General features: G+C 50.7%; 1 protein-coding gene across 3 annotated transcripts in view; it reads left to right on the forward strand.

Moving 5' to 3' along the window:
* Ksr1 (kinase suppressor of ras 1) overlaps window positions 1-16,802 on the forward strand; it is a 131,998-nt gene that overhangs the window by 58,809 nt on the left and 56,387 nt on the right. The window lies entirely within an intron of this gene.

Genomic DNA, 16,802 nt, shown 5'->3' on the forward strand with positions numbered 1-16,802 from the left:
ACTCTGGCTTCCAGTATTTCCAAACTTAGGACGCCCACTCTCCTCCCGTTGATAGCACAGTTAGTGTTCTTGCATTCTCGATGAGTGAATTACATCAGCTGTGATGGTAGGATGGGTCAGTGGGTAAAGGCACTAAGCCGTCCACGCCTGATGACCAGAGTTTGGTCCTCAGAACCTACATAAAAATGGAAGAAGAGAATTGATCCCACAGAGTTGTATCCTAGCATTTGTGGAGTGAACCTGGGGTATGTGTGTGCTCTTTTAACAACTGTCATCATCATCATTAGAAACCTTTAAAATTCCAAGAAAAATCACATGTGTTCTTTGGAGAAAGTGCAAAAAAAAGTAAAAAATATCAAATAAGATATCCTCTATTTCCAGGTATGATGACACAGGCTTGTCATTGTAGCATGCAGGTGGAGCTAGCCTGGGCTACATAGAGTATCTCCAGCGTTTATATCTTGACACATCCATCTTGTTTTAAATCGTTAAGTTGGCCTCGATATTAAAGAAAATGGAAACGATGCTCAAAGGTCTGAATCCAAAGATGGCCTGAGATTATTCTCGGAGTTTAGTCTCCTCAGCTTGAGTTTGACATTTGCTACGGCACAGCCGTGGGTCTGTCTGGCCTCCACCTTTAGTCCATCCTACAGGGCTTTTGTCAGGGGCCCAGCCGCCTCGGTCACAGACGCACAGGCCACAGCAGCCTGCTCTGTGTGCTCAGCTCTTCCCAGTTGCTTGTTCCTTTAAGAGAAATTCCTAGAAGTAGATTTGGAGTTCAGGGCTTCCTCACTGCCTTGGGATGCCAGTTGGAGTCACTGTGCACGAGTCTCGCAAAGCCTCTGCAGGAGTCTGTCCATTTTCTACTAACTCATCGGTGAGGGGGACACTCTGGTTCTCCACTCTAGCTCAGTCAAGCGCTCTCCCACTGAGCTACAACCCCCAGCCCTTTTTACACTTTAAGGCATTGTTTAACTAAGTTGCCAAGGCCGTTCCTGAACTTTTCACCCTCCCTGCCTTCCTAAATAGCTGGAGTACAGACCTGAACCCTCGGGCTTCCTGTGACTTCCCTTTGAGATGATTCCTTCTGGATTTTCCCTGGCTTTCCAGGATCCCTGGCAGAGCTGCCTTCTGTGAACTTGTTCCTGAAATCTCCCTGTTTGTTCTTCAAGAGGGGTGGGAGTGCGGCTATGTGTGTGTATCTGTGTATGTGTCTGTGTCTGTGTATATGTCTCTGTGTGTCTCTCTGCGTGTGTCTGTGTCTCTGTCTCTGTGTGTCTGTGTGTGCATTTGTGCCAAAGGAGGATGTTGGGTGTCCTGCCTTGTCTCTCCATCTTACTCACTGAACCTGGAGCTAAGGTGGTAGGCAGCGACTGCCAAGGATTGTCCAGTTAATTCCCTTGCTGCAGCTTCTTACACACCTCACAGAGGCACCAGGGGTCAACTTAGGTCCTCAGGCCTGATCAGCAGGCACCCTTACCCACCAGACCATTCCCCCCCCTCCACAAGCTGCATGTTTTAACTTTTTGCCTTTCATTTTCCCCATAATAGCTTCTCTTGCGGAGCCCTCTCAGATGTCCTTTCTCATTAAAGTCAATTCCTTTGACCTGAGCTGGAGTCAAGGTCTTTACGGTTTTCTGCTATCCACCAGGCCTGGCACAGCGAAGCCAGAGCTAGCCTGTGTGGGAAGGCCTGGCTTGGCTCCCCTACAGACAGGACACCGGCAGCCCACCACCCGCCCTGCCACGCTGTAAAACAGTCAGTACCTGGTTGACAGGTTGACATGTATCATTATCAATAACAGCCTTGCAGAATCCGCCTGTGTAATCACAGTGTTCCGAACACAGAGGCTGGAGGAGAACAAACTCCGGCTCCTTCCCACGGGGCTCCCTTGTGCCTGCCAGCCCCCTCCTTCCCTCCCTGCCTCCCTCTCTCCCTTATTACTTTTCTTTAAAAATTTTAAATTATCATTTTATTTTGTTTGTGAGTATTTTGCCAGCATTCGTGAATGGAGTCCTGTGTATACTTGGTGTGCATGGAGGCCAGAAGAGGGGGTCTGATTCCCTGGAACTGGAATTACAGATGGTTGTGAGCTGTCATGTGGGTGCTAGGAACTGAACTCCGGACCTCTGGAAGATGAGCTAGTGCTCTTAACCTCTGAACCCTGTTTCTAGCTCCACTTTCTTGTATGTGATACAGTGTAACTAAGCTCATCATGTAGTCAGAACTGGCCTTGAACTTGTAATCCCCCTGCCCTGGGTCCCTGAGTGAAGGGATTTCAGGTGTGCACCACCATGGCCTATGCTTTCTAGCCAGAACCTGTTTTGTCCCTAACAGTGGTTTTACTGTTGTGAATCTACTGTGTTACTGAATGTGGATTCTCCCTCTGCCTTTGTCACTTAAAAAAAACTACATGCAGAACTGTGTGACGAGGCATGTTCAGTGGTTTTGTCACAGTTCGCTCTGTGGTTTTATAGTCACCTTCTTCACATGGCTCCCAGGTTGTGTCCTTAGGTCCGTTCCCTCATGAGCAGCCCTGCAAGACAAGGCCTTGCCTCCCTTTCCTGCTGGCTCTTCAGCTGAGCCACAGACAACCAACCAACCACAGTAGCCCCTCCCCCTCTCCTCTTGCATGCCTGTACCCCATGTGCCTCATGTAGCCCCCCTCTCCTGCCTGTACCCCATGTGCCTCATGTAGCCCCCCTCTCCTCTTGCATGCCTGTACCCCATGCGTCTCTTGCTTCTGGTTTCCTAGTATCTCGTGTAGCAACAGATTGAGAAATGGCTTCCTTTTTCAGGAAGAAAACACAAGTGCCTGAGTGCACAGGAGGTCAGATATGAGTACAGACTTAGGCTTTGCAGGGTCAGAGCCTCCACCCTGCTTCCTTCATGCTCAAGGGTGCAGCCCTGCAGGTCAGAGGAAGCCAAGCCTTTGGCGGGATTTTGGGGACAGCCAGGAAGGACCAGCGGCAATGGTGTATGGGTCTGGTTGTAAGCACTTGGCTCCATTTTCTGCCTCATCCCAGCTTCCTCTGCTTTACGGGAAATCCGTTCCTAGAGGCTTCTTGACGGTTTCTCTTGGGAGAACACTCCCTGGGGCTGCTGAGGTGGGAGCTGCCTTAGGCTTGACCTCAGCCCCACCTCTCTGGAGTGGCTGGGAACAAGCTGAGAATTCCCACCCAGAAGCCTGGCTGGCACAAAGGGGTGACATCATCTGGGTTCTTCTCTTCCTCTGCTGGCTACTTCACCTCTGAGCCTGACTTGCGTCCCTACATGAGACAGTACAGTGCTAAAGGGAATTAGCGCTTGGATGCTTCATAGATCAGCCCTTGATCTGTGAAATAAAAGTCGCTGAGGCAGGCACGGTGGCACACGCTTGCCTGTAATCCCAGCTTTTTGAAGTCTCAGGAAAGAGAATTAATTGAGCGTCTGAGACCAGCCTGGGTAGGCTGCATAGTGAGACTCTTTGTCTTTTAAAAAATAGCTGGCAGGGCTGGGAAGATGGCTCCGTCAGTAAAATGCTTGCCGTGCAATAATGGGGATCTGAGTTCAGCTCCCTAGCACCCACATAAAAAGCCTATATGCTGGGGAGACAGAAATGAGAAGATCCTGGTCCTGGGGTCTTGCTGGCTGGCCAGCCTAGGCAGTCTGTGAATCCTAGTTTTGTTGAGAATTCCTGTCTCAACAAGAAGGTGAAGAACAATAGGAAAAGGCACTCAACAGTGGCCTTTGACCCCCACATGTGTACACACACACACACACACACACACACACACACACACACAGACGTACACATGCAGATGGCAGAACAGCTAATCACCACGCCACAGCAGGTGGAAAGCAGGCTTTACGACACCAGTAACAGCAGCGGGCTAAACTGTAGTTTTGACTAAGTCATTGTTCCGCCATGGTCCTCAGTTTTCTCACTGGTTTGTTACTTTGGAGACCATTCTCATTTTAGAAACCTAAGATCTGGGGATGTTAGGGTAAATCCTGATGTTCGATGAGTCCAGACCTGACAGTAACCCCTGCTGACCCTTTGTGGCCCTCAAGTACAAGTGAGCTGTACTGTGGCTGACCTGGTCATTAGTGTTGGAATCTGGGTCACCTGGGAATAGCCCTGGGCAGGTACGGCTCCTGTGCCACCTTGTGAAGCAGAGGGGAATCCGAGCTGTGTGTTGCTTCACCCTGTGGGCCATAGTGTATTACAGCCACGGCTTGCTGCTTGCTTTGCCTGAGGTCTGGAGGTGGATGAAACTTGCTCTGACACAAGCGTGCATCTCAGATGGTTGCTCCAGAAGGCCGGGCAAGTCCACAGAGCGGCTGCAATCAGGATGGGGCAGGAGGCCCTCAATCTGGTTCTTTCTGCCCATGGGTAGGAAGGAGTGAACTGTGGCTTCCACACACCCCAGAGGAGACTGTTCTGACAAAGGAGGTTGAAGCTGATGTGAGAGAACAGGCCTTCTGGAAAGTGCTGGGCACTCCTGATCACATGATAGAACAGCTGCTAGTTGCCTCCCTGGGTTTGCACACCATCAGTGAATTATCTGTGTGTTCGAGTGGGGTGCAGTGACCCAGAGGGTCTGTCCCCACAGCGGGAGTTTACAGCTGGATGGCCTACTAGGTCGAAGATGGGAGGGACAACACAGGGTGTTCATTAGTTATGTGCGGAGGGTGTTTGTGGTGGCAAGGACCTGACTGAGTGGTGTTGGATCCAGTTTCTTGGCCTCTGGGTTCTCATTTCCTAGTGATCCTCATACCAGGATGCCCATCGCTTGCTTCCTACCCAGCAGGTGCCCCAGTTTCTGCCAGTCAGCGTTGTGATGACTAGTTTTAGGTCACTGTGACACAAAACAGAGTCATTTGGGAAGAGGGAACCTCACGTGAGAAACTGCTCCCACCAGATGGGCCTAGGGGCAAGCCTGTGTTACACTTTTCTTGATAGGTGATTGATGTGGAAGGACCCAGTGCACTGTGGGTGGTGCTATGCCTGGGCTGGTGGTCCTGGGTGCTATAAGAAAGCAGGCTGAGCAAGAGATAGTGAGGAAAACAGTAAGCAGCATCCCTCCATGGCCTCTGCATTAGCTCCTGCCTGCAGGTTCCTGCTTGAGCTCCTCCTGCCCTTGGCTTGCCCAGGTGATGGACCCTTACCTGGAAGTGTAAGCAGGAGTTAACCATTTCCTTTCCAAGCTGCTTTTGGTTATGGTGTTTCGTCAGCCCTGTGGTAATGAGAATGGCCGAGGCAGACACTGCCTCCATGCAAGCCCTCCGTGGCCTGTATGAGTTGTATGACCTGCTTGTCCCTGGCTCATTTCTCTCTGGAATGGGGATGCTGCCTGGCATAGGCTTGGTAGGGAGAATCACATGAGTTAGCTATGGGAGGAAGGGAAGACAGCCCTGCGAGTGTCCAGCTTTGTGGGTACCTGGAGCCTACTGGTTTCTTGGGAGGCTGGACATCCACCGCATTCTTATTTTCTAATGCATCCCTTCTTTTGTCCAAGCCGAACTCCTCTGTCACAGGTGTATATGCATATTTGTGTCTGTGTGTCACCCCAACCTAAGCCTGGAGAACAGCCCCTGTTCCTGCCTAGGGCCAGGCCACCTATGGCTGGTTAGCTCTCATGGTCTGTTGGACTCTTCTGCCCAGGACTCTGTTTTACACACGCTAGCTTTGCCATTGAACTGGTCTTGACCTCCTGGGAAAAGAACGAGCCTCAGGAAAGTATCCTTTGGGGTGTGTGTGAGTCAGCTGGGCCGGCCTCCCCTGCACTTTAACCACTGTCAGGGAATGCTCAGAGATAGCTTGAGGTTTGGCTTGTAAATACACAGGAGAATGCTCAAGACTCTTAAAGCAATCTCTAACTGCCTTCACAGATGCCAGGCCTTTTGGATTTTCTTGATAAAGATGGCTGAACTACAAGAGTTCAGTCTGCCTAGCCGGCTGAGCAGGCTCCCTCTGCCCCCCTTTTTGTAGATAAGGAAACTTAGTGTTCTCAGATAGCTGATCAACAGCAGAACAGTGGTCATGAGAACCCATCCTGCAGGCCTCCTAGAATCAAGGGTTCCTGACTGGCCCTCCCTGAACACTACTAGCTGGAGTTCCGTCTGTAGTCTCATTGTTATCTGAGCCTTCCACCAGCCCCTGACATCTGGTTGCTGAGCACAGATGCACTGGGTGCTTGGGGCTGAAAGACAGGCCTGCAACCTTCTGGCTTCTGCTCGTTGGAGTGGGTGGCCTTGTTTCTTTCCCTGCACACAACTGACATCACTGCACCCTGGCAGTTCCTTTCTTGGGCTTCTATTTATTTTTTTATGTCACCTTTTCCTTCCCTTTAGCTGCCTGATAACACCCCACCCCCCATCCCAACAGGAGAGCACTAACATGATTCCTAAGGGAGAAGATTTCAGCCAGTTGAGTGGCCTTCACGGGCTCCCTTCTGAAAGGAGAGTGATGGCTTTGTCTAGGCACCCCTAGCCTACTACATAGTGACTCTGCTTGGGACTCAGTGTTTTAGTCTCTCAGCTTAAAGCCATACTTTCCTCTGTGTGTGTGTGTGTGTGTGTGTAGTCTCCTTCCACCCCATTCTGTGGCTACAGGGAATGGAGCTAAGTTCTAACATGTGGCATGAGGATCAATTGAGCGCCCCATGCGTGTGGAGCGTTGTAACTCAGCGAGGGTGTTATGTGTGACTTGTAAACAGTGTCACCCAGCAGCCGGTTATGTCAGTCTGGTCGCACTGTAGATCTGTCTCAGAGGTACTGCTTGGACCTGGGGGTGTTTAATGGTTTGTATATGCTCTGCCCAGGGAGTAGCACTATTAGAAGGTGTGGCCCTGTTGGAGTAAGTACAGCCTTGTCGGAGTAGGTGTGTCACTGTAGGTGTGGGCTATAAGACCCTCATCCTTGCTGCCTAGATGTCAGTATTTTGCTAGCAGCCTTCAGATGAAGATGTAGAACTCTCAGCTCCTGCACCATGCTTGCCTGGATGCTGCCATGCTCCCACCTTGATAATGGACTGAACCTCTGAACCTGTAAGCCAGTCCCAATTAAATGTTGTTCTTATAAGTCTTGCCTTGGTCATGGTGTCTGTTCACGGCACTAAGACAGGACGCACAGTGGATTATAGATGATAGGTAGGAGCTCATCTGCACTTGTGCTCAGGGCCAGTTGCTCTCTTTGTCCCACAAGTAGCCGCCACACGGGACCACAGATTGGTTAACCAGATCCTGCATTTGGACACAAGCTATCAGAAGTTCACCCCGCCTCCCATCACCTGGTTTCTTTAAGCCTTTCCCATGACGATAAAGGTTGTGGAGGAGGAGGAGGAGGGTAGGAATGGGTACCTGGGTGTCCACACATGCTGGCTGCTCAAAACTCACACTGACAGTTTGGCTGCCCAGAGATCTTTTTCCTCACTTAAAACAGAGGAAGCGAAGGGTCAGACAGTCTGTCAGTTGCCTGAAGCTACAGGTAGCAGATAGAAGTGAGACGTGGGCTCAGGGTTCTATGGCTGTGAACACTGCTGGCTTTTATAGTTAAGGTGAGGAAGACTCTCTCCCCTCAGCAAAGAGGGGTGGACAGAACCAGTGTGACAGCTGGCTGGAGAGGACCCTCTCAGGCCTGTCCAGTTAGCAGGTGTAGTCTGGGCAGCCTCTAACCTCACCTACAGCATGGGGAAACAGCAGCTTTTGCTTTGGGCAAGCACAGGCTCCCCTGTCTGAAAGGTGAGGCAGGTGCTGTGTTTAGAAGGGGGTGGGGCCACCTGGGCTATTGCGTCTGCAGTCTGTGCCCTGCCAGGTTGGTCCTTTGGCAAAAGGCTTCCCCACCCCAGCACACACAAAGTGCTAAGTTCTAGTAAATCAAACAACCTCCCTCCCCCGGTATCCACGTGGTTAGCTCATTTGTTCCGAGCTCCAGTGCTCAGCTTCCTGCATTCCAGAGTGCTGGTATGCCAGAAATGCCCTGGACGAGCAAGAAGGAAGTCTTATCTTTATAGTGGAAGAAAAATGCCAGTAGAACATCTCTTGGATCTGCTCCTTCAGTCCACCCACTCCACCAGGAGCTAAATTACCGTTTGTTCTCATCTTGTGCTGAGTTTCGGTGGGGTCCTTCTCCCTTGATTTTCCTGTGTCTGCTTTCTCCACGCCCACTTCAATCTGTTCTCTGCATGGTTTCCAAAATGATGATCATTCAGAAATGCAAATCAGATCACATTTCTCCTTGCACATCCCGCCCCATACCTGCCTGATTGCAGCTATTTTAATGCCGTGCTCTTGCAAGACCTTCTAGAAGTTTCCAGAACTTTCTAGGACATATAGGAGCCAGTACTGTCCTAAGCCAGTTCTGCTGCCCTTCTCTTCTTGGTCCTTTCTAGTCTCCAACTGTCTCCCCCAGCCTCATTTATGCTCATTTATGACACTCATCTATGCTCATAGGGTGGGTGCCCCCACCTAGCATGCCCTCTCTACCTTTCTGCCAGTGTGTGCCATGCCCCTGGCTCACTCCCACCATTTTAGGGATGCCCTCCTCTCTGATTCCTTATAGGTCCCAGATACCCCTACACCTCACAGTTGGGCCAATCTCCAGGAGATCCCATAGCATATGCACGGACCTCTGTGCTTGAGGAGTAAACTGATTTCCTCAAAGTGTTGTATGTCTGATGGACTTCAGACAAGTATGTGGGGGTGTTAGAACCAGGACACAGGTGTAGAAGGCCTGATGTGCACATAGTACCTGACCTGTCCTCCCTCCTCTCAGTTTCCCAACAGAAGTACAAAGTGCCAGGGACCTCTGTATTAGTGACATTCAGAGGGTGGCATACCTGTGTCCATGGAAGATTCTGTCATGGATGTTCATGGAACATGGCATATCTGTTCTCTGCCTCCTCACCTCTCCTGTTCCCCAGCCAGGCAGGCCTGTGAACGCATCTTTTGTCCCCACTGGATCTTGGGAACCATAATGCTTATGACAGACACTGTACCTGACTCTGGGCAGATAACGATTTGACAATTGAATGACAGAATGATGGGTAGGCACACTTCTCTTCTTGCCCCTGGGCAGTTTCTTCAGGACATGGGGAGTTTGAGAATAAAGTGAATGTTTGCTCTCTCCTGATTTAGTGCAGTTTCTCTCTCAGGCTCCCTAGGAGTACAGGCACTAAGAACACAAAGGGAAGGGTTTAGGGGTCATAGTAATGAGTTGGGGCAGGAAGCAAACCTTGGAAAAACAGTCTCGGGGCAGATCACCCACAGACTTTCCAAGGCAAAGGTTGCTTTGTGAAGGCCAGTGTGTTTGGCTCGGTCCTGGCTGCTTGGGTGGATGCTCTCTTAAGATATTTAGGCCAGAAAAGTCTCGCTGAGGCTCACAGCCTCTGTGGAGAATAAGATTGGGTCAGTAGGTATCACTGAGAAGTCAGATCCTTGACTGTCATCCTGGCCTGGCTTGCACTTGGAGTTTCTCAGCAAGCCCCATTAAGTGCTTTAGAGCAAGCCATTCTACTTCCTAACTGCAGTACATAGTCTCAGAGTGGTTAGACCTTGTGATGTTATCTGGGGATAGCACTGCTTGCACAGAGGAGCGAGCTGGCTTGAGTGTTTCAAGGACAGGGTCACTTGCACCCATCACTGCACCCCAGTGGACGCCTACACCTGCCAGCGGGGCCAGGAAGCAGTGTAGGGGTAGACCCTTGCATCTGCAGCTAAGGATCGGTCACAGAGTTCAGCCTTGGCAGATGTGGACAGGGCAGTAAGCTTCACGGTCCCAGCTGTGACCACTCTCAGCGCCGGTCCTCCTTGGGAACATCTCCACTTGTGGTCTGGGGCAGACTTGTTTGTTTGTGTTTGAAGTTCCCCGACTTGGAGTTTGACGTCAAGGCAGGATTGCTAGTTGAGAGGCTCACAGGGAGGTTGTCTGTGTAAAAATGCAGAGGCTGGCAGCTTCCCCAAGGAGCCGCCAGGGAAGGTTATTGCAAAATCCTTAGTGTGAGGGTCGCTGGTGTTTTCTCTTCTGCCTACCCCTCGGTCCCTGGCTGATGCTCTCACTCTGCCCCTCTACTGCTAATGTCAGCCCTTCTGAGACCGTGCAGGGCTCCATTGAGAGCCAAGGACCACCACTAAGGCCAAGTGCTGTGGTCAGCCTGTGCCTGCGTGAGGAGCAGCAGCAGTGTGGCAGCCCCCGAGCCCTCCCTGCATTCCCAGAAACTGTTTTGCAACACATAGTAGCGGGGCCAGAGTACTTAGCCAGACGGGTTGGCAGGAAGTCCCCAGAAGCATCCAGCTTTGGAGAGTAGATGGAAGGGAACATTCCTCTGGGCAGAGGGCAGAAAGGAGGAACAGCAGCTTTAGGAACCATTGAGCCATTCTGGGTGTAGTGGGTCATGACAGCTTTACTGACTCCCAGAGCTTAGAAAGATGTAGATAGGAATTCGGCTCTGGCAAGAACTGCTGTGGATACCCACTTAATAGTGTATGTGGGGTGTGTGTATGTGTGTTGAATGTGTGGTGTGTGTGGTATGTGGTGTGTGTGTGAGTGTATGGTATGTGTGGTATGTGTGTGTGGTGTGTGTGTGGTATGTGTGTGTATGTGTGTGTATGTGTGTGTGTGTGGTGTGTGTGTGTGTATGTGTGTGTGTGTGTGTGTGTGTGTGTGTGTGTGTGTGTATGTGTGTATGTGTGTGTGGTGTGTGTGTGTGTATGTGTGTATGTGTGTGTGGTGTGTGTGTGTGTGTGTGTGTCTTATGTGTGTATGTGTGTGTGTGTGTGTGTGTGTGTGTGTGTGTGTGTGTGTGCGTGTGTGTATGTGTGTGTATGTGTGTGTGTGTGTGTGTGTATGTGTGTGTGTATGTGTGTGTGGTGTGTGTGTGTGTATATGTGTGTGTGTGGTGTGTGTGTGTTGGATGTGTGTGGTGTGTGTGTGTGTGTGTGTGGTGTGTGTGTGTGTGTGTGGTGTGTGTGTGTGTGGTGTGTGTGTGTGTGTGTGTGTGTGTGTGTTTTGTGTAACCATGTGGGAGGCAAGACAAAGAGTGCTGGGTGAACTGGGACCCAGTCTCTTGGCTAGAAGACTGTGGATCTAGAAGACAGGGATGAGTGAGTAGCCGTCCAGCTGTTTTGTTCAGGCTGCAGAACATGCTAAGACTTCAGAAGGGTAGCCACAGGTACCAGGCAGGGGAGTGGCAGGCTTAAATAAATTTGGAGCTGATTTGGGACCAGGGATCAGGTGTAGCTCAAGGAAGGGTTATTGCAAGTCAGACCAGAGATGACAACCTGCTTGTCTGAATTGAGCCACTTAGGAGATGTGGATGCTGTGGCTTTTATGCACAGGTCTGTTACCTGATACAGTCTGGGCATTGCTGGATTTGGGTCCCAAGAGAAGTAAGTCTTTCCCAGGGCTATCCTCAGTGTAGTGGTCAACGCAGCTCAGCCAAGCTGAAGAACCGTGTCTCAGAAGTCAATATTTTTGAAGATTATGTGGGCCTTGGGGGCAGATCACCAAGACTAGATCATTTCTGTAACTATGTGATTCAAAAATTACAACGAAGTTCTTGGTGTCCTCATTCGTAGGCTGGGAATAGTAAAACAGAGCTTCGTGTCCCATGGGCTTAGCATATGCTGAGCGACTGAAGAGCTTGTCACTCCAAGGCTGGTGGGCAGGTGTCCTTAGCCTGTGAGTGAGCCAAGCCAGATGCTTGGCACCCCCATGTTAGCATAGCTCTGATGTTCTCTGCTTAGTTTTGAGTAAATGAGCGTCCCATCCAAATATGGAAAGGGGGGGCTGGGAGAATGGTCTGGTGGTTAAGAGCACTTGCTGCTCTTCCAGGGGACCTGGCACTTATGTAGGGCAGTCATAGCCACCTTGAACTCTAGCTCCAAGGATCTGACACTCCACAGAGACCACCATGTACATACATGTACACAGACACAAACATATACACACAGGAAAAAAAAGGCAGGTGTGGTGGCACACACCTTTGATCCCAGCACTTGGGAGGCAGAGGTGGGTAGATCTCTGTGAGATCGAGGCCAGCCTGGGCTACAGAGTGAGTTCTAGGCCAGACAGAACTACGTGGTAAGACCCTGTCTCAAAAAAATAAAGTAAAAATAATAGGATCTTTTTAAGTATGTAAGAGTCATAATGTTTTTGGTTTTGTGTGCTTACTTTGTAAGGGGAAAGATGCCACACAGATATGGCTAGGTCTGGTGTTGTACAATGTGATGACTGGAATGTTACCTTGGTACTTATCAGGGATCTAAGAAGATCCCTACCTGCTAAAATTGCCATTGAGAATCCAGGAAGAGAAGGAGTTAGGCACTACGCAAACGGGGAGATGGTTGCTACTGCCAGGTTTGTAATTGAGCCCCAGCACAATCTCATGATTTTCATAATCCAGCGAGCCAGCCTCTGTAAGACTCGTGTCTGCCTCAGCCTGTTCCTGGCATCCATTGGCTGCATCTTCCAACATCAGTTACATCTGCTGCGTAGACTTAGTCTCCTGTATTGGAGTCTCTGCAGTGGGCAACATCTGAGTCATGACCAGGATGGCAACTGTCTTGGCATTGGGTCACTTACCTAGTCCAGATCTCCAGTTTATAAATCTCCTACAGAAGGGACTTCACAATCCCAGGCCCTGCAACTTTAGGGTGGAGCTGACATCATTTGCAGAGTCCGCTCTCTGGAAAGAGGTGCTTTTTGTGGAGGTACAAGTTATGGCTCAGATGACATACACCAGAGGTCTTCGTATGCCGCTTTGTACTGAGGTGTTCTTGCTGGCTGAGCTGGAGTGCGACACTTACAGGCTCCTGTTTCCTGAGCACTTTCCTGGGTGCTGGAGAGAGCACTGGCAGAGGAGTCCACAGGGAACACAGCAGATAGATAGGGAGACTGATCTAGTCTGTGCCACGTGGGCAGTGAGTGGTGTGGGGCTGAGGTCTGCCTGATCTAGTGCCTCCCTCAGAGGATGGAACAAGGACCATAACTAGGTAGATTGGATGTTGGAGGTAAACAGGAGGCTTTGAGCATGCTTGCACGTGAGTAGTGTGTTTGTCTGTCTGACATCAGCCAGTCCCCCAACAATGGCCGTTCTGTCAAGCCCACGAGTGGCTTAAAATAACCTCAGAAGAGCTCCAGCTTCCAGATCAGCATGGCCCCGGGATTGACTATGACGTCTGCTGGACACCCTATGGGGTTCACGTAAGATACATTTGTTCTTGGTGCCTTCTTTTTGGGAGGCGGGGTCTGGGTCATGCGGTGAGCAGCGAGGGTGTGGCAGGTTAACGTGTGAGCTTGATCAAAATTCTCATGTACAGGTACTCACCTGGGCAAGCAGTTTCCAGAATCTATACCATCCCAGGGCGGTTGTGCTGTCTGGGGCCAAGAGTAGAGGAGAGAGCAGAGACCACAGGTACCTGGGCCTGGGAAAATGGCTCAGTCAGCAAAGCACTTGCTGAGTTTGGATCCCTAGCACCTCTGTACAAACTGGATCCAATGGTGACTTCTTTAACCCCAGCGCTCAGGGGAAAACAGGGGCCAGTGGATCTCCCTAGCTCACCGTCCAGCCAGTCCAGCTGAATCAGTGAGAGACTGTCTCAGAAATAAAGTGGAGAAGTGATTGAAAACAAGGGTCTGCTTTGCTCTAAGCACAGGCGAGCATACATGCACAGAGGTAATACGTATATCACAACACACACTATACTTAAACACTCCTGATCTGTGATCCCAAGCATTATTTCAAGGTCAACATTAGATTTCATTGCCTTTAGCTCTTACACCAGAGATGGGCAAGCACTCACTGCTGGCATAGTCCTCGCCATTGAGGTGATAAAAGAGACCCGAAGACCACCTGGCAAGGATGCCAACCATCCCTGAGCAAGAGTTTCCCTGCTCAGACAGTTTATTTGGTGAGGTCCCCAGTCCACCCCCAGGGTCCCATGTAGCTCAGATAGGTGTCAAACATACTACATAGTCAAAGATCTTTCTGCCGTCTCCTCCCAAGTGCTAGGAGCACAGGTGTCCACCACTCCCCTGGCTCAGGCTAGACGATTTAGCCTTCCAGGTAGATCTACCCTGTTGTGACTGAGTTCCTTGACTGTGTTTTTCCACAGGGCATTGAGGCAGTGAGGGACTTTGAGGCCAGCCTGGGGTCTCAGAGCTCAGTCTTCCCCATGCCACTGTGTCTTTGTGTGTGTGTGTGTGTGTGTGTGTGTGTGTGTGTGTGTGTGTGTGTGTGTGTGTGTGTGTCTGGGTATGTGCATGTGAGTGCTCTTGTCCTCAGAGGTCAGAGGCCTGGGATCCTCTGAAGCTGGAGTTCCAGGCAATTGTTAGCCACTTGGCATGGGTGCTAGGAACTGAACTCAGGTCTCCTGCAAGAGCCCTAAGGGCTCCTAACTGCTGAGCCGTCTCTCCAGCCCATACTTACAGTATTTTGAATGAACAGGGTTTAGTTCATTTGACAGTTCTACCTGGGTAGAGCTAACAGTTTTCCTCATGTCCTGGTGGTCTTCAGGGGTGTCCTAAGTAGCTTGCAGTTATACTGTGGGACTTGCATTTTTCTTGCTGCTTCCAAATATTTTTGTAGGTAGTTCACCAGCGTCAGCCTCCAGACGTGTCGCTGTATGTCCGAGGTTGAAGCTGAGCCCCAGGGCTTTTCTCTAAGATCTTTGATCTTAACTGTCAAAGCTCTGAGCAGAAAGTAGATCTTTCGGTCCAGGCTGCTTAGTGAGTGCTTGCTGTACATAGGACCTACCAACTTGTTTGTGGGCTCACCAAAGCTTTTACACTCTGTAGACCTGGCTGTGTGTTGAGAACAGTGGAGCACACATTCTTGATGCAAACGGCTGTTGAGGCGGGCAGACAGAGGCCCTGCCTGTGGCCACATCCTAATGACTCCTGGCTCTGTCGGCCACCTCACTGGAACCTCGGGTGCTTTTAAATTCCGGAAAATGTAGATCTTGTGGGTTTTGCGGCAAAGAGGAAATGACACCACCAATGAGAGGTCCCCTGGCACACCCCCTGGGCTTAGCTGGCAGGCCCTGCTGCGGTTTGTCTCAGAAAGTGGCCATTTGGTGCTTCTGTGATTGCACTAACTTTCACAAAATGTGAGAGCAGCTCCAGTCCCCTGTGATGGGAACCCTCACGTGCCAGTTGCCACCGTTTACATGAACAGGATAGCGCACGGTTCCTCGATACTCGAGTTCACAGGAGAGGGCAGTCCCAGGACCCCAGAGCTGCCAGCAGTCGTAGCACACCAGGAACTTGCCGTGTTCCTCATTCAGCTCAGGCCCCACTGGCAGCCTTACACAGCCCTGCCCAGGGCCTGCTTTGTGATATTTAGCCCAGAACTCCGACATCTTTATAAAAAAGATGAGACTAGGGTGTCGCTCAGTGGTAGGGTATGGAATGAGTGTAGCCGTGAGGCCTAAGCCATGTTGGGAAAATCTGTTTTCTTTAGACAAGCTTCTGGGCTTCTCATGGTAATCAGGGATGCAGACTAGACCTGTGGCTTTGCAGAACTTGTAACCTAAAGGAAGAGAGCCAGGCAAGGCAGAAGGACTGAGAGTCATCTGGGCAAAGGCCTGGAGGCTTCCTGGAGGAAGGGGCATGGACGCCTAGCCTAGGTCCAGGGATTCATGGCAAGAGGTTCACTGGCACAAAGATGAGTGAGTGACTGAAGGCCAAGGGGAGGGTGGCCAAGGGGAACTGGAGAGCCTCAGGGTGGCTCAGGCCCAGTCCAGGCTGATGCTTCCCTGCATGAGCAGGCCACAGCCCAAGTCCTGTGTAAAACAGTTGTTATTAATCACCCCCAGAGGCACAGCCTGTGGTCCCCTCATTGGGATGGATAGCTATTATTGTCTCTACTGTTAACGTTAGGAGCCTAGCCGCCTCTTTCATTAATGTAGAAAGGGGTAGTTTGAGTTTACACAACTATCTGATGTGTAGTCCTGCCTCTGGTCAAACCCTCGGAAGGTGTGGTTTGCAAGCCACTTGGAATGGAGGAAGGGACTAAGTAGAAATCCTGAGATTCGAACCCTGGGTTCCTTAGCCATTTTGGGAGCACAAGTCACACCCAGGTGCAGTCCCAGGCATGAGGGCAGGAATGGGTGAGATAGATACAGGCCCTGCCTTCATGGTGGGGGGACTTAATGTGTTATTTGTGGGGGTCCCATATTCTAGTTCAGCATTCCTAGTTCAGGCAAGCTTTTAGGTGGTGCTTGCCTTTTTGGGGGGGGGGGGATTGAAAGTCACAATAGCTCTAGAGTCTGGTCTCAAATTCTCATATTCACTGGATACCACGGGCTTAGCCAAACCAGGTAGCTGCTCTCCTTGGTTCTCTCTTGTCGGTGGTATCCTCCCCTCTGTGGAGCCTGCTGGATCCCCTCAGCTGGCATGAGTGAGTCTCCTTTTCAAGCAGGCCCTAGCTGCGTACTCCTGTGTGTCTGCCTCTGCCCTGCGTTCTTCAGTTCAGGTCAGAGCTCTGTACTTGACCTGGGTCAGGCCGCCCTTGTCCAAGCTTATCTTACTTGAGCCTTTGGAACGCCTTGGACATCCTTCCCTTGGGAAACACAGATCCATGTGTCTGGAATCTGCCGATACTCTTGGGTGTAAATCTCTGATAGCCTGTATGGGACTCTAGTCAAGGGCTATTACCATCACTGTTCCCTCCCAGTCACAGCCACCATGTTGGTGCCTCTCTGTGCAGTCATGGCTGAGAGCTTGTCTCTTAAACTCTCTGAGGGAGGCTCCAGGGCAGGGGAGACACGCACGCACACACGCATGTGCACGTGTACTTGCACAAGACCCTTTGCCACTAC

This window comes from Rattus rattus, chromosome 9 (genome assembly GCF_011064425.1).
Source record: "Rattus rattus isolate New Zealand chromosome 9, Rrattus_CSIRO_v1, whole genome shotgun sequence".
NCBI lineage: Eukaryota > Metazoa > Chordata > Mammalia > Rodentia > Muridae > Rattus > Rattus rattus.